This window comes from Topomyia yanbarensis, chromosome 1 (assembly GCF_030247195.1).
Source record: "Topomyia yanbarensis strain Yona2022 chromosome 1, ASM3024719v1, whole genome shotgun sequence".
NCBI classification, from domain to species: Eukaryota; Metazoa; Arthropoda; class Insecta; order Diptera; family Culicidae; genus Topomyia; species Topomyia yanbarensis.
Genome location: NC_080670.1, coordinates 204,147,570 through 204,173,528, shown reverse-complemented (window position 1 = coordinate 204,173,528; position 25,959 = coordinate 204,147,570). Strand labels below are relative to the sequence as shown.

At 37.7% G+C, this 25,959-nt stretch overlaps 1 protein-coding gene across 2 annotated transcripts in view; it reads left to right on the top strand.

Annotated features, from left to right (window-relative positions):
* Positions 1–25,959, top strand: part of LOC131688906 (uncharacterized) — a 57,011-nt gene that overhangs the window by 18,852 nt on the left and 12,200 nt on the right. The window contains exon 3 of one of the 2 annotated variants that reach the window (XM_058973537.1): positions 12,933–13,617. The exons of the other annotated variant lie outside the window; for it this stretch is intronic. The gene's annotated coding sequence lies outside the window, so the exon portion shown is untranslated. The remainder of the gene's footprint in view (positions 1–12,932; positions 13,618–25,959) is intronic. 2 annotated transcript variants of the gene reach the window in all.

The window sequence follows — 25,959 nt, the reverse complement described above, 5'->3', positions numbered from 1 at the left end:
GAGGACTACCCAAAGTTTGGGTTACAGATAACCCAAGCGTTGGGTACAGAGCGGGTAACCCAAAGTTTAAGTAACGATGAAATAATCCAAAATTTGAGTAACGAGCGGATAACCCAACATTTGAGTAACGCGCGGATAACCCAACATTTGAGTACTGAGCGGATAACCGAAAATTTGAGTACTGAGCGGATAACCCAAAATTTGAGTAAAGAGCGGATAACCCAAAGTTTGTGTACTGAGCGCATAACCCAAAATTTATAACGAGCGGATAACCCAAAATTTCTGTAACGTTCGGATAACCCAAAATATAGGCTTCCAATATATATTATATGGATGCTTGGCATTCGCACTAAGAACAGCCATCAATATGGGTATCATTTGAAAAGTAGCCATTTGTAGAAGCTGTAAATTGATGATTGGCGCCATTTTGAAATTCAAGATGGCGGCTTTCGGTTACCACAAAACACTTGAAACTACCATAAATATGGGTGTCATTTGAAAGGTATTGATTAGTTGAAGGCGAAAATTGATGATTGGTGCCATTTTGAAATCCAAAATGGCGGCTTCCGGTTACCACAAAACACTTGAAATTATCATAAATATTGGTGTCATTTGAAAGGTATTGATTAGTTGAAGGCAAAAATTGATGATTGGTGCCATTATGAAATCCAAAATGGCGGCTTCCGGTTACCACAAAACACTGAAAACCACCATCAATATGGCTATCATTTAAACGGTAATAATTAGTAGAAGGCGAAAATCGATGATTGGCGCCATTTTGAAATCCAAGATGGCGGTTTCCGATTACCACAAAACATCAAAAACCACCATCAATATTGGGGTCATTTGAAAGGTAGTAATTGTTAGAAGACGAAAATTGATGATTGACGCCATTTTGAAATCCAAGATGGCGGCTTCCGGTTACCATAAAACACTGAAAATCACCATCAATATGGGTGTCGTTTGAAAGGTAGTAATTAGTAGAAGGCGAAAATTGATGATTGGCGCCATTTTGAAATCCAAGATGGCGGCTTCCCGTTACCACAAAACACTGAAAACCACCATCAATATGGCTATCATTTAAACGGTAATAATTAGTAGAAGGCGAAAATCGATGATTGGCGCCATTTTGAAATCCAAGATGGCGGTTTCCGATTACCACAAAACATCAAAAACCACCATCAATATTGGGGTCATTTGAAAGGTAGTAATTGTTAGAAGACGAAAATTGATGATTGACGCCATTTTGAAATCCAAGATGGCGGCTTCCGGTTACCATAAAACACTGAAAATCACCATCAATATGGGTGTCGTTTGAAAGGTAGTAATTAGTAGAAGGCGAAAATTGATGATTGGCGCCATTTTGAAATCCAAGATGGCGGCTTCCCGTTACCACAAAACACTGAAAACCACCATCAATATGGCTATCATTTAAACGGTAATAATTAGTAGAAGGCGAAAATCGATGATTGGCGCCATTTTGAAATCCAAGATGGCGGTTTCCGATTACCACAAAACATCAAAAACCACCATCAATATTGGGGTCATTTGAAAGGTAGTAATTGTTAGAAGACGAAAATTGATGATTGACGCCATTTTGAAATCCAAGATGGCGGCTTCCGGTTACCATAAAACACTGAAAATCACCATCAATATGGGTGTCGTTTGAAAGGTAGTAATTAGTAGAAGGCGAAAATTGATGATTGGCGCCATTTTGAAATCCAAGATGGCGGCTTCCCGTTACCACAAAACACTCAAAACCACCATCAATATGGGTGTCATTTGAAAGGTAGTAATTAGTAGAAGATAAAAATCGATGCTTGGTGCCATTTTGAAATCCAAGATGGCGGCTTCCGGTTACCACAAAACACTGAAAACCACCATCAATATGATGGTCATTTGAAAGGTAGTAATTGTTAGAAGGCGAAAATTGATGATTGGTGCCATTTTGAAATCCAAGATGGCGCCTTCCGGTTACCACAAAATACTGAAAACCACCACCAATATGAGGGTCATTTGAAAAGTAGTAATTAGTAGAAGATAAAAATCGATGATTGGTGCCATTTTGAAATCCAAGATGGCGGCTTCCGGTTACCACAAAATACTGAAAACCACCATCAATATGAGGGTCATTTGAAAGGTAGTAATTGTTAGAAGGCGAAAATTGATGATTGGCGCCATTTTGAAATCCAAGATGGCGGCTTCCTGTTACCATAAAACACTGAAAACCGTCATCAATATGGGTGTCGTTTGAAAGTTAGTAATTAGTAGGAGGCAAAGATTGATGATTGGTGCCATTTTGAAATCCAAGATGGCGGTTTCCGGTTACCACAAAACACTAAAAATCACCATCAATATGGGTGTCATTTGAAAGGTAGTAATTAGTAGACGATAAAAATCGATGATTCGTGCCATTTTGAAATCCAAGATGGCGCCTTCCGGTTACCACAAAACACTGAAAACCACCATCAATATGAGGGTCATTTGAAAGGTAGTAATTAGTAGAAAGTGAAAATTGATGATTGGCGTCATTTTGAAATCCAAGATGGCGGCTGGTAACAAAACACTTAAAACCACCATCAATATGGGTGGTTACCCCTCAGGTTTAAGAACAATTATTCACTAGTGGTCTATCCCCCATACGCTTGCTCATATGTCAGTGGCACCATAATTGCAAATGTGGCCATAGTCCCAACTACAAATATATTTGAAATGAATTAATCATCAACAAAAAACAAAAAAAAATGAATGCACAATTAAAATACTTGTCTCTTAGACAGCCAGAATTCTATATTATATTCCAGCCGGTATGACTAAAGTCAAATGGAATTGTAGTGGCTCGGAGCTCGGGTAAGCTACAGTCTTGTTCAAATGTTCCGTATTGCTCGATGTATCTGAAGTCAATAACCGAGATGACGTTGTTTCACCGGTGTTGACTATTGGAAGCCTCAGTTTGACATGACTGAAGTTTCCTTAAAAAAATGTTATTATATATACGTTATACCACAACCGATCATCTTAACCATACCTGAAGTCACCACGCAGATGCGAGGTCATCTAGAGGCAACCAAGGCCCATAGCAACAGGTGGAATATCGAAACAAGCCACGCGGCTCGCTACCAACGAGTTGCCGATCCACGAGGCAGCACGTCGAAGCCACGTGAACGGAATCGAACGACCGCAAGGAGTGCAGAGGCAGCAGAAATATTCTATAAAAAGTGGTAGAAATTAAATAAGTCTTATGGCGCTTTCGTTTGTTCTTGGTGCTACACAGGTGTAGTGCAAAAAAAGAGATAGACTGATTACACTCAGGTTTGAATGAGTGTAGCACCGACTACACTGGTGTAGTGCAGAGTCAAAAACGAAAACGCCATTAGTTTATCTTCCAGTGTATCCACAAGTAATAGTGAATAAATGTCGTTTCCTTATTTACTTACCAAATATTTTGAGGAGAAAAATTTCTTCAATTATTTATTTTTTTCCGTTCGTTGGCAACAAAAAGTGCAACTCGATCATCATCTGCAAAACGAAACGCGTCAGATTTTTAATTTTTAGTTTGTGTAATTTTGCAACATTTTCCCTTTAGATAGATTTAATAGGTGTTTGAAACAAGACGACCTAAAATGCACGGAATAAATTCTTCGATGCCGCACGCCATATTCTTTAGATTTGGAGTCACAGGACCGAATCAATTTTGCAACCCTGGGGGTATTGATGACAATGCTTTAAATATACGATTCGATTAATAGAATTAAATTACAGGACTAGATTTAAAATAATAAATATCCTTACATATCCAACTGCTCCGCAAAACGATGCGAGGCTACCAAAATTTGTTTATATTTCTTTAACCGTATCCAGGCCTGCGTTGACGATTTTCGTTTTCTCAGTTTTCTCAAACCACTCAAAAGAAATATCAAACTGGGACGTCATCAAGCGGTAAGTGCGGTCAAATTTGAAGGGACATGAGCCACTCATTATAAAAGTGTTAAATGTACCACTATTTGCTATAACTTGTTCGTACGATTTACGTTTTGCCTTTCTCAATAGAAAACTGATCTGAAAACCGTCTTTTCAACGGAGACCCGGAGGCTCGAGTGACATATACCATTCGATTCAGTCCGTCAATTCTCTGTGTGTATGTGACCACAATCTCACTCACTTTACTCAGAGATGGCTGAACCGATTTTCATAAACTTAGTCTCAAATGAAACGTGCATCCTGCAGGCTGCTATTGAATTTATAATGGATCTGACTTCCAGTTCCGGAGTTACAGAGTGAAGAGTACGATCACGCAGAAAATGTTGATTTTAAAAAATTCTGTAATGAATGTATAAAGGTGAAAACTTTTTCAAACTGGTGCCACATCTACTTAGATTTGTAGTACTAGGTCACTAACAGCCATTCAAAGTCTCTTTGGTCACATTGGCCACCATCGTTGGTTCCGGAAGCCCCGGCGGAAGTATCCAAATTTAGAATTACAGTCTCATTGGTTTTTCGGAGATTCGACCAAACTTGGTCTCAAATGAAAGGTGTTTTATCCCCGTAAATGGCTATTAAATTTCATCTCGATCCGATTTCCCATTCCAGAGTTATGGGTTGTGGGGTGCGGTCACTAAGCAAAATCTGTTTCAAATCGATTATTCTAGGGGAATTGTATTGACCATTAGAAGGTAGAAATTGAGCAGCTTCTAGTGCTGCGAGGGAAGCTCCTATCTTTATGAAAAAAGAATTCGTGTTTCTTAACATCACTGTTTTCAAGGAAAAATAGTTTTGAAACCCTACATGCACTAGAAAAACTTTGGGAATGAAAGGGTTAAAAGCAATAGATAGATGATTTGAAAAAAGGAAGAGCGTCAGTACGATGATTTCCATTTCACCGAATGCTAGTTTACGAAATGGATGATTCTAGAAACATAGTTATTTTTAATGGTACTATCGAAGTACTTAGAAATATAGGGAAGATCCGATATTATCAGCCACCGATATTGTCTGTGCCTGATTCAGTCTACCCCCGATTTTGTCAGTGCATTGACCCCATTCTGTCACCTCTTGCATGAAAATTTGTTTGATGGGCTCTATCAAACAAGCCAAGTCAATCGTCTTAGATTTCAAAATTAATTTTTGCCTTCTACTAAACACTACATTTTAATTGACACCCATATTGATGATGGTTTTCAATATTTTGTAGTAAATGGAAGTCGCCATCATGGAACTCAAAATGGCGCCAATAGGGATCTTTAATTTGGAAAAATTATGTCAGTGTAACATTTGTACTGATAGCGGGTGTCCTCACGAGTACACTCATATCATTCTTAAACCTTAATTATTCTTTTCTGATTTTTAAATTTAAAAAAACCAAATTAAATTCAACCAACAAACTGACAGTTGTTCTACTAAATGACGTATATGCAAATATCTCGTTCGCCTCATTGTCAACCGGGTCAGCACCCCACACGGCATGATCTGGTACTTTTGCAATCCGCTAGCAGCCTGCCATCCCAAGTTTCATCTGCAAACTATGGTAGATCTGATAAGGCAACCTATAGAGCTGTGCAAGTCGCATGGGTTTGGATGTGTTATTGTCTTAAAAGGAAACAAACTAAAACATGTTTTTTCAATAGTTTTTGGCCTAAAATTGAAAAAGGACTGAGATATTAACTCACGGTACTAATATGCATCAGAAAATGCCTTAACCCGCACACCCCTAAAGATCCCTATTATCAATTTTTGCCATCTACTAATTACTACCTTGCAAATGACACCCATGCTGATGGTGGTTTTCAGTGTTTTGTGATAATCGGAATCCACCATCTTGGATTTTTAAATGGCTCCAATCATCATTTTTTGCCTTCTAATAAACACTACCTTTCAAATGGCACCTATATTAACGGTGGTTTTAAGTGTTTGGTTGTAACCATAAACCGCCTTCTTGAATTTCAAAAAAACGCCTATCTTCAATTTACGTCATTCAGAAACTTCCCAACTGCCATTATCCAAAAGGAAATGTTACCCGAAAATTCAAAAAAAATATCTGAAAAAAACGCAACACTTTTTGGTTCTAATCACCTACATTTTTTAGGTGAGCACGCGCAGAAAAATAATTATTAAAGTCGAATAAAATGAGGGTTAAAACAACAAATTTATCAAATTGTTCAGTGTTCAATAAAAAATGTTTGTTAATTTAAATAAAACAATTGTTGAAATAACTCTGAATAATTTATTGGGTCAAACATGAAAAAAAAATTGAATCAAAAAATGTTTTATTGATCTCATCATAACAATAATCGAAACAAAAATACAAATTTGTTGTTTCAATAAGTCCGTTTGGTTGCTTTAAACAATACAAATATTTGTATCAATACATATCAAACATTGAAATGAAAAAAAACTATTTTATCAATTCAAATTGTACATTTCGTTGTTTTAAATATAAGAAACGTTCAAAATAATGGTTTTGAAATGTTGAGTCAACACCAATTTTGTTGCAAAATGTAATTATATTTGTTGCAGGGCATATAATTTCAACCATCGCTCCTTCACCTGGTACATTCGCATCAACTTCAGTAGTAACAATCGGTATATTTTCCGTGACACTATCGAGTGTCTCCTGTTCATCTGCAGAATTCACTTATTCTGGGCCAATTTCAGTAGCATCTATAAGGACTATTTAAGCGTGAGAAAACATCGCCACTGTCGCTGTAGCCTGACGAATATCTCGTACTACTAGAACTGTGTCTTCTGCAGAGTTATTCTATAAAATGAAGTTGAAAGCAAACAAGACTCTATGGATGCGATCGTCTCTGTTCTATTCTTTGATGCGTCGAAAAATCCAACAGCAGATTTTTCGTAGCATTCCTTGTACCTTCAAATGAATAAATTGTTCTCAACTCATTGCGCAAGACTAAATGATAAGTAACTTACCACTGAAGAATTTTGTTATGTTTAGAACCTTCGGCATAGCGACGGCCTACTCGCGTAAGACCATTACTTCCGCGGGATGCTTTTGCTCAGTTAGTTCCTCGGTCAAATGCTCGCTTGATATCAACTTCGAACGACTCAACGAATCCGGCAGTAATGCCAACTTGACCTTTGTTGCTATTGAATCCAACAAATCGCTGGAGAGTATATTTTCTTTGGGATTTTGTTTTCGATGTAACGCATCAAAAACAAATTACTTTCGATCGCTTCAGAATTCGATTGTTTGTCGCACGTGTAAACAACGTTCTTATTAGTTAGAACAAACTTTTATCTCTTTGTTTCAATCCAGCAAGGATTGTCGAACTAATACAGGAAGACTTTTGGAATCAATCAGACGCATGTTTATGCTTCAATCACTGATTTATTTGAAATAAACAATAATTTGGTTGATCTTCGAAAAACACAGATAACAAAACCTGTAAGATTAATGTAATAGATATTTTGGTTGATCCAACCCAAAAATCCATTTTAGTTTAATAAATTCCTTGATTTAAAATGAAAATTTTATCTTGATTAAAAGTGAAGAAATAATTTGTGGAATTAAACATAGATAATTCTTTTTCGTGCATTTAGTCACTTTTTCCCATCTTACGGTGACCGTCGTCACTCAAAATGATTATTGGAATCGCTCTGCCAGGTGACTTCTGTCACCTTGGGTGACTATAGTCACCTAAGTGACTGCGGTGATCGCTTTTTCGATCTCACCTCACCAAACTAGGCGAGGTGACACGTCATAACGGTGATAATACATTATTCTGTTTTTTAAATTTTAAACTTTTGTTTCATTAAACCTTTTAGTAACATTGGAACCTTTGTTATTTTCAATCATTTGCTATATTCGACCTTTTATCATTCAACATTTCGTCGCATCTTTTAGAATTACCCCGTTTACTAAATTCACACCGCTTGAGGTTTTTGCCTGCTTTTGATCAATAGACTCGACTTAGAATTGTTGCAGCCTGGAACATTTGGCATATAATTGCCAAACTGTATCGCTTTGTAGCTGCTATTGTTACTAATTACTTTAACCTGCGTGTGTCAGGGGCAACAAATGTCAATCTAATGGGCCCATCATATGTAAGAACGAGAAAATATTTAATCACCGCTAGCCGCTGCCATTGCCCTCTAATAGTTATATTCTATTTTAACTCTAGCGATATGCATTTCAGACATTTCCAAAAAATATGAATCATCAACGTCCCATCATGAGTTCAATGTGTCTTTCGAGGTCCGATCGGGTTTCGGAATGATGCGGTGGCCGCTATTTAAGTACTATGAGCAACTCAACATGAACCCACAAGCAAAAAATAAACAACGTTTCAGTACTCACCGACTCATGTTTTAGATCCAGCGCTAATTGCTTTATCCTACGCTAAGGCAAAATGCATAGCGAAATTCATAAGATTCATCTTATGATGACTAGAAAAGTAACAAAACTATGATTTCATAAGATTAATATGGAAAACATACGACTTGTATGATTACCTTTACATTTTACAATTTATTGCATATGTCAGTCGTTCGAGTTTCATACGAGCATCTTATGATTCTCATAAACATAAGAGAAATGTATGATATTGTCTTATGATAATTCAAAGATGCCTTATGGAACATGAAATCATAGCAAACCGATTTGACCAAATAAATGCCGTTTCATAAGATAATCTTATGATTTACATACGTGCTGCTTGTGGCTAAAAATTATACGATATTCATGTGAAATTCGCTGTATGTATGCCTGAGTGTAAGTTTCTAGGCTGAAATAAATTAATCATTAATTTTAGTTGAAATTATTGCATTATGCATTATAATTACCATTCTTTTCCAGAGCCACTTCATGCAATTTGATTCACAACAATAACAATGGCTGTCAAAAACATTACCTACTACTTTGTTTGAAATGGACTACCCAAAATATAAGTACAAAGCGATGAACTTGAATTTGAGTAGACGTCATTATTCAATTCCTACCCAACACGAAGTTCACAGCGACCAACTCAAATTATGGGTAATCGCCATGTTCAAATTTCTACCTAATTTTGGGTTGCCCATGTATAAACTTTCCAGTGAGCAAATTTAACCCAAAAAATAGGTAACTTTGATTTTCAGTGTAAACATGAGGACGAACATGTGAAAAGGTCACAAAACATATCTAGCCAACTAATTAAAATAGTCCTAATAGATGTTACAATAGTTAATTGGAAACGCGCCTTTCGAGCGCTTTGCAAAAAAGCGGTGCGTTCGACCAATTGAATTCTTTCAATAATCTGAAAAATGTGTGTCTCTCTTATGTAATATATACTAATTAACAATAACACCCGAGGGGAACTACACGCCGTGATTTGTAGGTGAAATGAGCTCATAATTTATAATTCTGAACGTATTGATAAAGATTGGTTAAAACTGTCAAAACTCTGAAAGGAAATTCCGGACAAACCGTTACTGCCCAAACACTGCTCACAGCAGTTAATGAAAAAGAAAACCTCTCTTTTGTTTACTCCCAGCATCTGCTAACGGTCTATCCGGAATTTCCTTTCAAAGAGAATTTTGACAGTTGGTTGTTAAGCCGTAATCATATGTTTGTCGAGAAATGTATCCTGAAAAAATAATTGAATTGCTGAAAAAATAATTGAATTTTGACAGTTTCAGCACAGACTAACAGACATAACACTCAAAAATAATGCTCCGCCCACTTTAACGGTCATTTTAAATATATTTCTCGATAAACATATGATTACGGCCTAAAAGCCAACTGTCAAAGTCCACTTTGAATGGAAATTTCGGACAAACCGTCGCATGCCAATCACAGATGTTGGTATTAAATGAAAGAGAAAAGTTTTCACTTTCATAAACGGTTGTGAACTGTGTTCGACTAGTAACGGTTTGTCTGGAATTTCCATTCAAAGTGGATTTTGACAGTTGGCTTTTAGGCCGTAATATGTTTGTAGAGATTTGTAGTTGGGACTGTGGCCGCTTTTGAAATTATGGCGCCACTTACATATGAACGAGCATATGGGGGATAGACCACTAGTGAAAAATTGTTCCCAAGCCTGAGGGGTAACCTACCAGCAAATGAGTGTTGGGGACCGTGAATTAAAGGTGGAGCTAGTGTTCTGGGAAAATTACCAGATCGATATTTTTTAAGGAAATTCTCTCATAGTGTTATGTCTGTTAGTCTGTGGTTTCAGTGCTCGATGAAATTTAAACAAAAACTAATTTTGCTAGCAGAATTTTTGAAAGATTCGAACATAGAATATGCAGAATTCGAGCAAATTTGGATTGAGATTGGATAGATTTGTTGTAATTTGTGTTTGTTTTAGCAATACTTGATTCGTTCGGAAATTAATAAAATTTTCTAAAATTACCTGAAAAATGCAAGTTCATGCAAAATTGAACAGAATATAACAATTATTCTTAAGTGACGTTTCCCTCGACAGCAACTATAATTGTACGTCAAATTCACAAACATACACTTCTTAATAGTCATTAGGTTTGTTCCAGTATACGGAAGTCACTCCGGAGTAAACGGGAGCAAAAAATGTTTGCTCCTTTTTACTCCGGTTTGCTGCCAGAAGAAGAAAAAAGAGAAGAAGAGAGTACAGGAACGATTTTCTCGGGAGTGCTTCCAGTTTCTCCTGGTACTGGAACAGACCTATTATTTTGCATATTGCGTTTTGAACCAGATTTTTACAAAATCTATCATTATCTACAACGTGCGCGAGATTTATCCACAAAGAGGCTTATACTATGTTTACATTAGCGCTGATATCAAGTGATATGCGGATTATCTTGATATCCGGTGATATTACATAGCATATCACTTGATATCCCATACATTTTAAATGTCATCTCATATCATCATGTTTGCGTGATATCCGGGATATCATGAACGAAATCAAGTCAATTTGTCAAAAGTAACGACTAGCAACACGGATAGCGACATTGAACGCACTCATTTATTAACGTCATTTTAAAAATTCTGAAGATCACGGCAAGCGCTGACCTATTTTCGCAATGATACAAAAACGACAAAAACAAACTTCAAATAAGTAAACAAGTGGATAAATTATTCAAAAAATTTAGCCGGTTTGTGGTGGCTGTTTTACGACGAGATATTAACCGCTAACCAACCATGTCAAACCATCCGAATTGATTGTATTCGGTTGTGAAGGGTTCACCTGTTCCCGGATAACATGAAATGTGTTTGGTTACGATACAGATCATCGATTTGTTACGATTTGGTGAGTTGCTGCCAAAAGTACCAACAATGTTTGTTGTTAAAATCCGGATTCTGAAATTTTCCCAACATGGTTTTGGCGACATGTTTCCAAAAGTCTTCAAATATTCAGAGATCAAGAACACTTTGCTAAATGCGTAGCAAGACAGGGACATTTCCGTGAACGGAATTCTGAAATCGTCCGTCGTAAAGTGTTCACATGTATCCGAAGGAGTTCCAATGTGATTAAATTGTTAAAAAATCACCGAGGTGGAATAGTTCATTGTGCCGCATAACAGGAATATTAACCAAAAATTTGTAGTCCGAAGAATCAGACTCTAGAATCATTTTTTTATTTTCCAGCTACTGTCAAAAGTGCCCAATATGAGACTGGACACATTTTTCTGTTTACGAAGACCGCTGATGTTATATATTCCGGTCGCTATGGTCTGCGCTTTTCGGTATATGTGTGTACAAGATCTCCCAGAACCAGCTGCAATGTACCTGCAGCTGGTCAAAGTGATTACATATGAATTAAAGAGTTTACATCGAGGTTCAAATAATAAAACCTCAAAAAGTGACCAACTTTGAAAACAAAAAATGCAGTTTTTTTCTATTGGGTTGGAACAGTCATCATTAAACAATGCCCCAAATATATTGATTGACTTTCATGATGATTGTGACAGGGGTAGCGGAAAAAACTACCTTCGGTTTCAGAGGTAACCGCTTTTTAAAGCTTTCTCAGTTGAACCTCAACCCTGTAATTCTCAAAAAAACTATTTTGTGTTTAGTGGTAAAATCATTAAACAAATTTTAACTATTTTTGGAAATTTCTATAATTTCAAATATTTTTGAGTAGCCTATTAATAGTATTTCACTATAGATGTGAATTGGTTTCGTGGAATTAATCGAAAGTTTAGCTTTTTTGGAAAAAATATTTTGCCCACCTGAAGACGGTGTTGGGCAGCTAAGCGAAAAAAAACATTGTTTTTTTCGCTCACTGTTACTGATACTGACTGTTACTGATTAATAATTGTACCGGAACTAGCATTGTCTTCTAAAAAGAAGCATATTTACAAAATTCTGTGCGAATGATTCTATTAAAAAATCAATATCCTTATCATTCAATAATATTTAGGAAAGTTTAGGGCTAGTTAGCGGAATCTATTTTTAATTTTTTCTGACATGGCTATGTATCTAGTTGTGCGCTTCAAATACTGTGTAATACATTCTCCAATGTGCAATAATGCAATATTCTTTTTTGTAGCGTTGACCTTATTGGGTTTTCGAGCGTAATAGATGAAGTTACTAAATTTCATCATTTTTGTTTTAAATTTAAACTTTTTTTTTTAATTTCAACTTGCCTAACTAAATAATTTGACTTCGTCTATTATGTATGATACATAATTGATGAATTCAAATTATTTTATTAGGCAACTTACACTGATAATGATGCCCACACAGCGAAATGAGCCTAGCTAATATCAAATTAACTAGAAGAAAAAAAGTTCTTGATTTTTATTCGCCCAACTTCAGAACAGCGCCTCTAAGTGGCTTGCATATTTTAAGGTTTGAATGAAAAATGTATTACTTACAGGAACTATTAATATTATTTTCTTCATTCTCACCTCGAAGACTATAGCAGAAGTTTTTTTCAAGCAAAACAATAATTTGGGCATTAGAGGGGTAACGATTTTTTAAGATCAGGTTTCAATAATGCCATTTATTTTCGTAGGTATCGATACACGTAATGCTGCCTTGAGCGCTGAAGCATGGCCAGACTGTGTTTATTTCCAGGAATTCATTGATAATCGACTGGCGTTTTCAAAAACGCCGATGTTGATCTGATAAAAGATGACTACGACACTGCTGCTCATAACTCTCGATCAGCGTTGGAAAAGACCCCATTCCATCTAAGTATTTATGTATCCATAATTTTCAGAAAAAAGTGAAATGCTCGTTTCCCTTAACTTCTAGCGCACAGCGACAAATGATCAAACAAGTGACCAACCTTCTGCACTGAATGGCTCCGTGATGATTGACGTTTCTCCCGAGTGTATGCATTCCAATTTTGTGAACCGACTATCCAGCTAGAAACGTATAGCATTCACTTCTGATACCAGAATGTTCGAGAGTAGGTCGTTGTCAAACGTTCATTGGATTCTAGTTTATATGCTCAGGAAATATCTCAACGTATCGGAAAAGATCGTCCTACGTATGTAGCAACGAAAAATTTCATTTGCTCATTTTATCTGCCGTGTGAGAAGCGAAGTAGTCGCACAGGGACTATTACTAGATGGAATGGCTCATAGCAGCGTACAGTAGGTCAACACCATCCAGAATTTCAAAGGGCGCGTACTTGATCTGGTATTCGTTCACGAAGTGACGTCTTATACTGTCTTGGAAGAATTCGACTAACCGTTAGTACCATTGGATAAGCACCATCCTACCGTTGTTTTCGACCTACTAAATCTCCCTAGTGTTTCAATAACACCCAGTCGTTGAACTCAAATAAACCCAAATTTTCTCCTACGTGAACTGGAAGCAACCGCCTGGTCATCTATATTGAACTGCTATGACGTTAACTATGCGTATGTTTGGCAATATAAGTCGGGTTTTAATGTTTAACAAAACACCATATTTCCGAACACATCCAAAGCTTCCCTAGTCAAATGTCCATCTTCGGTGTTTAACAGAAAACGTAGGTAGCCCATTCTTGTGGATCGACTTTTAAATACCAAGTTTTCAATATAAGTGATATATAATCAACAACGATACGCATCATATATTCGAAGAACGACAAGAGCTACGTCGTTGTTATCCAACTAAGTTCTCGTTTGTAAATACTAAATACAATGGATTAGAAATCATTCAATTCATTGTTTATAAATGCTGATTATTCGCTCAACATCCCGAATCTATTTTCCAACATCAGAACATCGATGATGATACCATGTAGTTTTTAGAAACTTCCAGTATCAGGTTGTTGTGGATGTTCTCACCATCACGGAAATACGGAATCAGCGAAACTAAGTGTTTAAGAAAGGGCAGAAACGTGTCATCAGCAATTATCGCGGAATAACACCAATTTGCACGGTTTCGAAATTGTTTGGTATTATCATTACCGAATCGCTACTGTTCAACTACTGTAGGTGTATAGCTCCTGAGTAGCATGGTTTCATCTCAAGTAGATCGATTACCACCAACCTCATGGAGTTTACGACGTTTTGAACCGATAATATTAAAGAAAAGTTGAACTGGACGCCATCTACACTGACTTAAAGGTTTCATTCGACCGCATTAATCCTGATATTGCCCTTTAAAAATATTCCAAACTTGGATTTTCTGCGATACTATGCTGCTGGCTTGAAATCCACCTCAACTTTCTGCAGGTGAAAATCGGAAATTCGTTTCCGAATTTCACCAAACGCTCTGGTGTACCACAAGGTACAATCTTGGGCAGATTCTGTTCGTGCTGTGCTTCAATGGTATTACCTCGATATTCTTTGAACCTTGTATATTACTTTTCACAAATGATTACAAAACATTTACTATTGGCGGAAGTCTAAACTGCTATCGACTACAATGATGATTCTCTATGTTCTCGGAATGGTGCATTGAAAACCGAAAGACATTGAGGAACGGAAAATGTGTCGTGATCTCATTTCATATTACAAAAACTAAGAAGTCCGTATCGCAAGTATTCAGCGGAAATTTGTTTGGTATGCTCTAAGAAAAGTTGCAAAAGTAGTTCTATTTGCAGCGAAAGTCTGATATCGACAGCCCGCACATACTAGCGCAAGTATGCAGACTAGGTTTCTTTGAATTCGGTCTGCTTAATTTCGTCGAACAGCTGACAGATCGGATTTCCAGAAAAACTTCGTTCCGTTCAATATACAGCCTCTTTATGATTCTAAGTCGGATAATACAATACAATAAACAAAATGAACAATTTAAATGTAATGATAGAACAAAAGTTTGCACTCATAACACACCAACTCAGATAACTTTCCGGGGTTTTCCTGTAACTACTGTCGTTACTGCTCAGAACTTGAGATCCCCATTCACACTTCTAAGAGAAATCGTACGACAGCGAACTGAGTGTTGTCAAGGGAACTTGTTTCATCTTCAAAGAAACCCCATCTTATTCCGGATACCGATGTCTCTTTATTCTATTAACCGTTTCATTAATTTATTTGGGCAACTCGTATTTTGATTGTCACGCTGCTCCTACGGTTTACCCGCTTCCACCGCTGCCGTTGCTTCCTAGTCCTCATTCTCGTTCACGCTCCTGGTTTACTTACTATTCGCCTGGCGGCCACGATATTTGTCTGCATATTAATGTTTCGATGTCTCCGTTGCCTACAGAAAGCTCTAGGTTACCTTGCTGTTCTTGCTTGGGTATGGTGACGTTTTCAAGCCACACCGATTAGTACCATCGGCGTCCGTACTGCGATGGTGGTCGTGAATGGAGCGATTTTTGGCGACGGTATTTGCGGGACGCGGATCTCCTGCGCCGAAAGACCCCGCGCAATTTTTGTGTAACTCAAAGAGCATACAATGGACCTACGTCTATCAATTAACTTGCACATGTAAGAATATTTTTGTATACATCCCGGTTTGAAATGAATGACACTTGAGTTGTCAATTGAAATGTCAAACGATATTATCTCGCACAAATGTGAACACTTTGACGTGATATCCATATCATCTCGGTATATCAAGTGATATCAGTGCTAATGTGAACATAGTATTATTTATACACGGTACATCTTGTTGAAATAGCAACCGATATTTTTTTGGATGATGAAATACCACGCGTCCCCATAAAATCAGAATTTTCAACCCTTCCCATTATTACAGTGAACTGTTGTTTTCATCACTCCTGTAAGCCAATTTTTAAAACAATTTGATCAACGTGGCGGTATAGTTGAACCTCTATAAAACAAATGGTTCAATTATGGGAAGAGAGTCCGTGAAACATCTGTGAAATTTCAAGTCAAGTTTCCATCTCAATCGAAATACTGAACATCGATGAAATATATCACACTATCGAAGGCGGGTCTGTCCAATTAAAATGACAGTCACGTAACCGAATAATGTAGGCCACGGTTCAACCGATTAAAGCAAAACCCGGATAGAATTTTACAATAGCATTTACCCTACAAACAATCATAAAACAATGAATATTATAGTTATTATTGTTTCAACATTGTTCGATGCCAAGTTCTCACGGTAGATTTACAATAAAATTTCATGTAACAATAAATTTCACTGTTCAGCAAAAAAATGATACAGTGCATTAACATTAAATTTTACTGTTTTCGAGAAAAAAATGTATGGAGAAAAAATGATTTTTTTAATGTTAAGATACATAACCACCCCCCTTTTTCACTGGAAAAGTCTATTTTACATTGAAATTTACTGTAAAAACGTTAAAGTTTATTGTTTTTGTATTGTAGCATAACACTAAAACTTACTGTAAATTATTGTGTAATTACTGTACTGTCACAGTGAAAATCATGGTTTTGTTACTGTACATTTCTATTCGGGAACTCAGCCGAATAGAAAAGTTAGTTAACGTATAGTGCATTTTCCTCTTGAGTGCGTTATTTTACAATGTCACCTACTGACAGCCATCCAGAAACCGATGCAAATGCTTTTGCCTACGTCGGAAACTTTCAAGCAAAAATCCAAACTCCGCGTACTTTCATCAGTTCCGTGTCTCAAGACTCCGGCGAATCATGTGTGTGAGTGCTTCGAAATTATGATGCGGCTCATGGACTTAACGCTCTTGACGTGTCGAGCGGTGAAAGTTTGAAGCGTCAATCTTTCGGCGGTGTGCTGTGCATGTTGAAAAAACGTGATTTTTTTCTTTCGGGTGCAACCAACGACACGACTAGACACTGGAATTTCAAAACTGTATCGCAAATCTGACTACCCCTCAGTGACTCAGGTAACTGGTAATGTCAAATATGACTTTTCGTTAGAAAATGCATGAAACTACCAACACTGAAAAATCTGTTGTTATTTTTTCCAAATAACCTCTTGCATCCCTTGGTTACGCAGGGAAAAACAAATACACGACAACAATACAAATCTTGATTTTTAAAATATGTTATAATAGTCTGATTATTGCGCTAATGTTACTACTATTTTCAGCGATCAAGATACGACTCATGGATAATTCGCAGATCGGGACCAGTTTGCTGAACAACGTTCTCTTCGATAAAGTTCGTCTCCCCCCAGTAACACTCCAATCTTTTGAAAGAAATGCTAGTGGTTTCACCACTAATGACAATTGCTACCTGGTTTTGCTGATGAAATTTTCTGACATCTTCCTAGTTAAACCCATTCCGAACCGGTTCGGAATTTTGAATGGAATCAGTATGGATTCCAACTCAATCGGTTTCGGAATCAGTCGTTGCATTTGAGTTAGAATCTATACTGACTCTATTCAGGAGTCCGAATCAAATTTCGAATGGTTTGACCGGGTTGGACAGCTTCAAAAATTTCTGCCAACATGCATCAGAGTCCTACTGATGATCGTAGTGCCCTCACATTTGTGCCTGCATTAACTGGCTGTAGGTATCTGAAGCTGTAGTGTTGGAAATTAAAAACAGAGCTCCCTGGAGGTCGAGCCCATTTTTAAACGATTACCTGCGAGATTGATAAGGGTAACCTGGCGTCCCGGTACGTGATGTCAGACCGAGGGCGTGACACTCTTTTATAAAAATATTTCACCTGATTTTATATTTTTTATATCACCTTATATTTGTTTATAATTATCTATAAAGGTTATAACTGTATTCGAATTGCTGAAAGTTCGAAAAAAAATTCGAACAACCGTTTCCATAGTAGCCTTAGTTACGCGTATAATTAAAAACAATGAAAAAATGGAATCGCATCAACAAGAAATGGTAAGTACCTGCATATTTATACGTAATTATCTTTTTTTTTTCGACAATCCGTTTGTTCCTTCGCTGTTCATCGTTCGCGGTTTGACGCGAGTTGACAGCACAGAATTAAAAATTATATTTTTACCGCACGAGTTCGACAGTTCGTTGCCGTTCTGAGCGGGTTACCATTCCTAATAATCCTTTTCGACTGTGTATTTCATTAGTTTCCAGTAAAGAGTATAGTCTCTTTAGTTTCCAGGAATCAACTTGCTGATAGGAAAAATGGGTATAAATCGACCTGCCAGATAAATACCGGCTGAAGTTTGGCATCGACAGGGAATAACTGCTCAGAAAATTACGGTTCCTATTGGTACGTTGTATCTAGTTTCCTGTTGTTACATAACTTTCTTTTCTCTTACAGTAGTAATCGCTACTTCTAGAAAAATCCTATATTTCCTGAAAGCTGGTCCGAAAAGATACAAAAAGGAACACACACTGGACGAATCGATCTACCAGGACTCGATTGTTAATAGGGTCTATACTTTTATAAATCCTGAAAAAACGACTAAAGCTCATATTATGAATTTTATCACTACCGCACTAGCACAGTTAATTTTGGTGTGCTCGCATCCAGTCTTTCGGAGTCCTCACGCAAGTAAAAGCCTATCAAACAATGCTGTCGCGAAATGGCCTTGGTACACCATGACAGGTGTTGATAAGAAAATATCGGGCAGATCACATACGAAGGCGCCGAAATCAATAGGGCATTCCAATAAGCAACAGATCTTCAATAATGGAATTGTTTTAAAAACATCAACACTCCTGTGTTTTTAGGAAAGGATCCTTAAATGACTGCTCCCATGGTAATTTCTCTAACAGCGTTCTTCTTTTCGCATGCTATTTACTATGATTGACGCTAACGCACGCACGGTTTCATTTCGTTAATTGCTTTCGTCTTAAAAGAAGAATACGGATTCCAAACGGAGCATGAGTATGAAAAAAAAAAACGGAGCATGAGATACTGCTCCAAGCAACGAGCGCAGCGTCCTTTACGCCGAATGTGCGAATAATTGGTAAATTATTGTGCTAATCAAGCGCTACACCAACGACGCTACACTGTCGTATTAAATTCGCCATCGTCGTCTTCCGAGGGCTGGCCCGCCCCTTTTAGATCGTACTCCTCTTCCAGAACAACTCGGAGCGTTTTGAGAAGAAGCAACAGTAAAACTTTTACCGCAATGAAGGTTTCCAACCACGAAATGAATCGACCGGTTGAATTAACTGAGATTAAAAAGAGTTGATTGATTAGGACGGAAACATGTCAGATTCGTTTCCCGTTTTTGGATAGTTTAGTTTGTACAGTGACCGCCCCAGTTTGACGCAGGGACGCTAACAATGTTTCAGGTAGGAAATAAAAGCCGTCGCTCTTCAGTTACAATTTCAAAATCTATGTTCACTACTTTACAGATTTTTCGATTGTTCTACAAGTTTCTATGTTGCTTGACCCGGGGGGCGATGATACGACTAGAGCGCTGCCCTAACTTCGAAAACTATTCAACAAGCACCGCATTATGTTAAATGTTGATCACTTCCAATCATCAGCAGTAGAAAGCGAATTTTTATTAGAACTTCATCCTCTAGAGTTATACAAATGAAGCTTTATCAGGAGATGGAGCCGATCGATTACTAGGAATCATCACATGCACATCATCGCGATCTGTTCGGATTTAAGCGCTGACGTTCGCATTGAACTCATGGCCCGAGGCGATAGGGATAACGTTAACGTTTTTTCGGACAGGTTTAAGCTAAATATATTTTTATTTTCCTGGACATTTCGATATGTTGTATTCTTTTAACCCATTATGTCCTAGCGTATGAAATTTCATACGCAAAAACAACACATTTCTGGATCATACTTGTTATACAATAAAGCCGTTTTCAAACTTCTGGTCTTCTGTGAATGTTAACTAATACCCTATAGTTTATAATGTGTATGCTCAATAATCATTTTTTATTAAATTCCATTGTGTTTTCGAATGTCAAAGTTGGATAAAATTCAAACCAAAATGTGAACAATACATATTATTAATTTTCTCTTCTAAATCACTAGTTCTTGTTTCGGATTGTGAACGAATGGCCATAAGAGAAGTGAAAGATGTGGCTCAGTGCGAAAAAATGGAAGAAATTGGTGAAACAATTGCAAACATTCTGCTGGTAGTTCAACGTATGAAATTTCATACGCTAGGCTGAACCGATATCTTTTTTCCCAAGGCAAAATTATTTCCTCTTTAGGATTAGGAGGAGATTTACAATTTTCTCGCTGATTTTAAAGTTGAATCAGTACATTTAAGGCTAACAAATGCTTAATACGTAGCAAATCATACCTGGTTCTACCCGGAATATTTTTTATGTAAATTCTCGTAAGAAAATGTTCTTTTTTTAAAATAATTACTAAGTTTGAGAGAAAGATGGTTTGATGCAACGAACCAATCATGAGACGAAACGGCACGAGAGAGGAGAGTAGTGTTAAAATCATTCAAAAAAGCTGCTAAATGAATGATCTCGCAAGGTTGAAGATATTATTCGATTTTATGCTGAGTATAAAGATTTTAGCCGAATTTTCTCTGTAATGATTTTTTGATACCCTATCAGCCCAGCGTATGAAATTTCATACGTTAGTTTTTTTCGCAACGAAACGGTCCAAAGTGGTTATTTTATTTTTCCCATACTTAATTCGGCATAATATGAGAGCTCACGAAGTATTTTATAAATTACCAAAAGTTTTAACATAGCTGGGTTATAATGGGTTAAAGAAGAGCTGCAATAAACTAATCAAAAAACAGCCTTTTGCGACTCTTTCAAACTCTATTTAATGGTAGTGATCATAATGATATATACACTATGTATACAAACCTATCTGCTGAACCGAACACAAATCTATCCGCTGGAATCTTTGAGATCAGGCGCAACATAGCGATTGTTTTGTAATATATGTTGGTGTCCATTGAAAAGCATCATGTATCTTTCAGTCGGAGCGCTTCAGACATAATCAATATCTTTATTATTCGAATCCTGGTAGGAACAGGCTGGAATATCGGCAACAAATTGTCCGTACTGTAGCTGTGAATGTTAACACCATTTGACACTTCATGCTTCCATTTTACCGACGTTGTCGCACTCACCTTAACAATCTCACAGGAACATTTGCCGATCGCAGCGGACCGAAGCCAGGTACATACCTTCCGGATATGATTCCGTGGATAAAATTTCTTCTCCATGAACCTCGAGATGTTAGTTCAACGTTCTAGAAGAGCGAAAATATGTGGTTTGAAGATCAGTAGTATCATTATGTTGGCCTATCTGCTGCTCCGGCTGCTCCATAAGTAGTTATACTTTTACGGTGTAAGTAATTAGGTCGGTTTCGGATTCTTAACTTGTGGCATAGTTACAAAGACGTCCGATACTTTTGCACCGCGAACGTTTAAAATTTAATTTTTTTTTAATTTTCACTGGAATGCATTTTGACAATGTCAACAATGAAAAAATACCCAGAAATTCGCCGCACACTGAGAATAAATTCGAAAGCAAATTCGAAAGTTCCTGGTTTCTTATATGTTTATAAGGTGTCAATAAAATTACAATGTTGCTCTATAATTCTACAAGATTATATTTGTATAATATTTTATAATTTATTGGAAGTGTCACGCCCCTTGTGTCAGACAGTTCGAGAATTTAATTGATGTTTATCTTCCAGATGCCACAAAGCTGCAAGTTTTATCTTCTACTTTCCCCGGTCATCGTTGTCCGCCCTCTCACCCCTGTGGTATACTTATGAAATATCACAAGTGTCCGAATTAAAAAGTGAGAAGAATATATTTTCAATCCTGTGGTGATGTAAATTCTTAAAGACTACACATACTACAATTTGGTATCCCTTATAGACAATATAATTTAAACAATATCAATAGTACAGCCTTTGTGAATCCTTCTTGATCATGATCTGCCTTCAGCGCCCCTCAAACAGACACATCACTGTTCAAAGACAACCGCATGCAGCGCTTCTTGTGCTTGCAGTACGATGCACCATCGCTGAATCGTTTCTGACAGATTTCACACTGAAATGGTTTCTCACCTGAATGGGTCCTGCAACCAAAAAAAAACTTCCTTTTCATTAACAACCCAACTACTATAAACTCTTTCTCACCGGCGATGTATGCTCAACTGATCCTTTCGCATAAAATCTTTCCGACATATATCACACCGGTATTGCTTCCCGCGGCTATGGGTGAGCACGTGCGTTCGCAGGGCGGATGCCAATTTGTACAATTTACTGTTGCAGATGGGACAGTCATACCTACGCTCTTCATTGTGATGATTTTCGACGTGGGTTTGCAGCCGGTGAATTGTCGCATTGCGCGCGCCGCAGTACATACAGGTGTACTTGTCCGTATGAATCTCTTTATGGCAACTCAGATGTTGCGTAGACAAAAAGGTTTTTGGACAAACCGGACACTGTACGTATGGATACGTTTCATTAGTGGTCCTGTCGAATATGTTCAATCAGTTCACTAGATTTTCTGTGAGGTCGCTTACAGAGCTTACAGATCAAGTGATACGGCTTAAACCGTACCGCTGGCAGAGATTTGTTTAAATGAACAATCTGACGATGTTTGCAAAGACCGTGATAGTTTTTGAATTGTTCACTACATTCCTCACAAACGTGAGGATTTAAACTTCGTGCACCATTCTTACATGATTCTTAACATCAAGCGAACGACTAAAGTAGGTGTCACACAAGTCGCAAACGAAAGGTTTTTCTTGCGTGTGTAAAAGCATGTGTCGTTCCAAACTTGACTTAGCTGTGAAGGTCTTGTCGCATATGTTACAGGTAGGAATCCCCTGGCTGTTGTGTACCCTTCGTATGTGAAAGTTCAGTTTAGAGTTACACCTGAATGTTTTATCACAAATATTACAGCTTTTGAATATCGTCACTGGTGAACGAATTTTGGCATTATTTTCAATTCCATGAACTTTGTTTTCATGGGCCTTCACCTGATTTGGGGAAGAAAATCCAAGCTGACAGACGCTACATTTGTTCGGTCGTTCCTTTGTTTCATGTCGACCCAGATGACGGTTATATGCGATAACCTGACGGAACTTGGAAAAACATTTTTTGCAATGGTATCCCACGTTTGTGGCATGTACTTCCGACAAATGTTGGAGTAACCCGTTTGCGTCTTCAAAAACAGTTACGCAGATATAACACTTTCTACCAACGACGGCTTTCAATGCAACCGATTTCGTCGAGTTTCTAAATCTGGTTATTGTTTTAGGTGCGATTACTGCTGTATTCTTGAAAGGTGATCTAAGCAATGGTTCATCTGGAGGTAGTGTTAATTGTAACGACTGTTCGTTCTCAGCTTCTACGATACTACATAGTTCTGTTTCCTCAATGAACGCATCTACGGACGGATGTTCTAAAACAATTTTACTGTGAATCTCCAGTGCCGAGGTTTGTGCAGTCGCTAACAACTTCGTAAAATCTTTCTCAGCTGCAAGAAACGCCGCCCAGATTGAATGTAATATTTCGCCACGAGCGATACATTCGCCGCATATCATCAACAGGAGATCATCGTCCCTAAAGTGAATGTTCAATATTTCAAACACAATGGAAGGGACAATCTTTCCCTCCAGCATATTGCCTATGGCAATCATATTGGTACTGGGATGAAAGTTTAAGCACAACCGGCAGCTACCAACTTCCAGTAAATCACCGTTGCTATAATCGATTAAAAGGAACAATCACTCACTCGTAAAATTAATCTCAATCTACATACTGGTACCAACAGTCTTCCGGTTGCGTGTCCTGTACGGTCGTAAAATGCTGCTCGCAGATCTCGTACTGAGACAGTTCCTGTTTATCACAAACTGCTACCGGCAGTCCAGTGCCGACCTATATTGCCTTGAGCCACCGTTCCGAAAGCAGGTCGTACCGCGGAAAATGCTTAAACGTTCCATCCGTGGTTAAACAGGTAGGCACGGTACAGGGCATAATGAGATGTTCAAGATGTAACAATAATTATTATCTATCTTCTATTTGATTCAACACAAAGAAAATACTCATTACGAGGACGACACCCTCCTCCCCGTTGGAATTTTTTTTCATTTAATACCAGCAAAACTCGCTGAACCGAAACAAACAAAACATGGTTGCTACACAGCAACCGAAAATCAGCTAAACAAAGAAGTGTTGCTGAAGAAATTATTTTGTTGCGCGCATCGAGGGGTGACTCAATATACTGGTAACTGGAGGTAAATCGCTCGAGACACTTTTTCTAAGGTATGTTGCATTGAATGTCTAGTCGTGTCGTTGGTGCAACCGTGTGACAGCGTGGGGGTGGAGTTTTTCCGTTTGGTTTAATATGATTTCTCATGCGAATTATTTTGCTCATGACGCTGATTTTTTTTTGCGTATTGACTTCTGCTTATGACGTGCTGCTTGGCGACTCTGCGAAGGGAGGAGCTTGCCTGTACATGGATATGCCAGGGGAACAGTTAGCAATATTTGCTGAAGTGGAATAAGCGGTTGCTCAGTGATTGTTAGACATATGTCATTTATGAATCTTTGATGGACTTTTATGTGGGTTCTGAGTTTTGGATACCTTTATTTATAGCATCAAACGAATTTTATTCCAAACACCGAAAATATGTTTTCATTTCAATGGAAATTTCTCCATCAGTGCGTAACCATTCTGCGCCTACTCCCACGAGGTTGCGATGACGTACGCTTTTATTACCAGCCGATCAGACCAGAAAAGCGACCTCGACGAAACGCCCAACCAGTGCCCACGGCAACAGATGATAGACGTGAATGGAAAGCAAAAATGCCAGGAATTTTTATTGCAGTCAGCATGCTCTCTCCTCCGGCGACCAATTCTGGTCAAGTAAGTCCAGGCTGTTTGGTCAGAATCTCAAGCGGTGGCATTATTGCGGACCTGACAGAGTTTACGCCCCCACACGTTTGGTATGTGGCGTTGGAAGTTGGCGTTTGTAATATTGGATTTGTATCTGATTCAAGACGGTTAAAAAAAACAATTAATCTCAACTCATTAATCTAAAGCCTTCGTATGTCTAAAAATGTCTTGATTTTAAGGGTTTTCTTACGATTTTATTTAAATTATTTTTAACATTTTTAGGACAGTACATATCCAATACCCACGGACCTAAAACTGGGATGGAGGAAAAATGCGTGCACTTATGCTCGGTAATTTCGGTTGTCAATCAACTAATGCTTGACGCGCATTAGTGCTTGAGCCGATCGTAATCACTGTCAAGGACCGATCGAAGATTTTGAAAAGGAAACAGGCACAAGTTTGAAGAAGGATTAGTTTCCATTAACTGTTTCGATTCGCTGAACGGAAATGAAAATTAGTTAAATTATGCAATATTCGCTTTAGTAAGAATATCACAAAAGTAACCAAACCACATTTCCGTTTGAAGTCCCTTGAACCATAGTGAGTGGCTATTATTTATTTATAAGTTTATTCATAATGTAATACTTTCTCTTTCATGTACGAGTGGAGTAAAACACGCAATCTGCGGAGTTGGACCGAGCCTTGTACCTCAATACAATGAAGTGGATAGGACGGTCAAAGGACAATTACTACTTGAAGCAACAGCATCCCCCTACGCTCGAAGGTGACATAAGTGAAAATGTAAATAGAAATTGAAAGAAGTACATCTGTTGATACATGACTGGCAGGGTTTCGTCGATATAACCGGTGATTGATCTTATTAAATATCATAATTATATTCTACTTTATAGAGGAAACAAACGATGAAGATACAAATCAAACAAACACA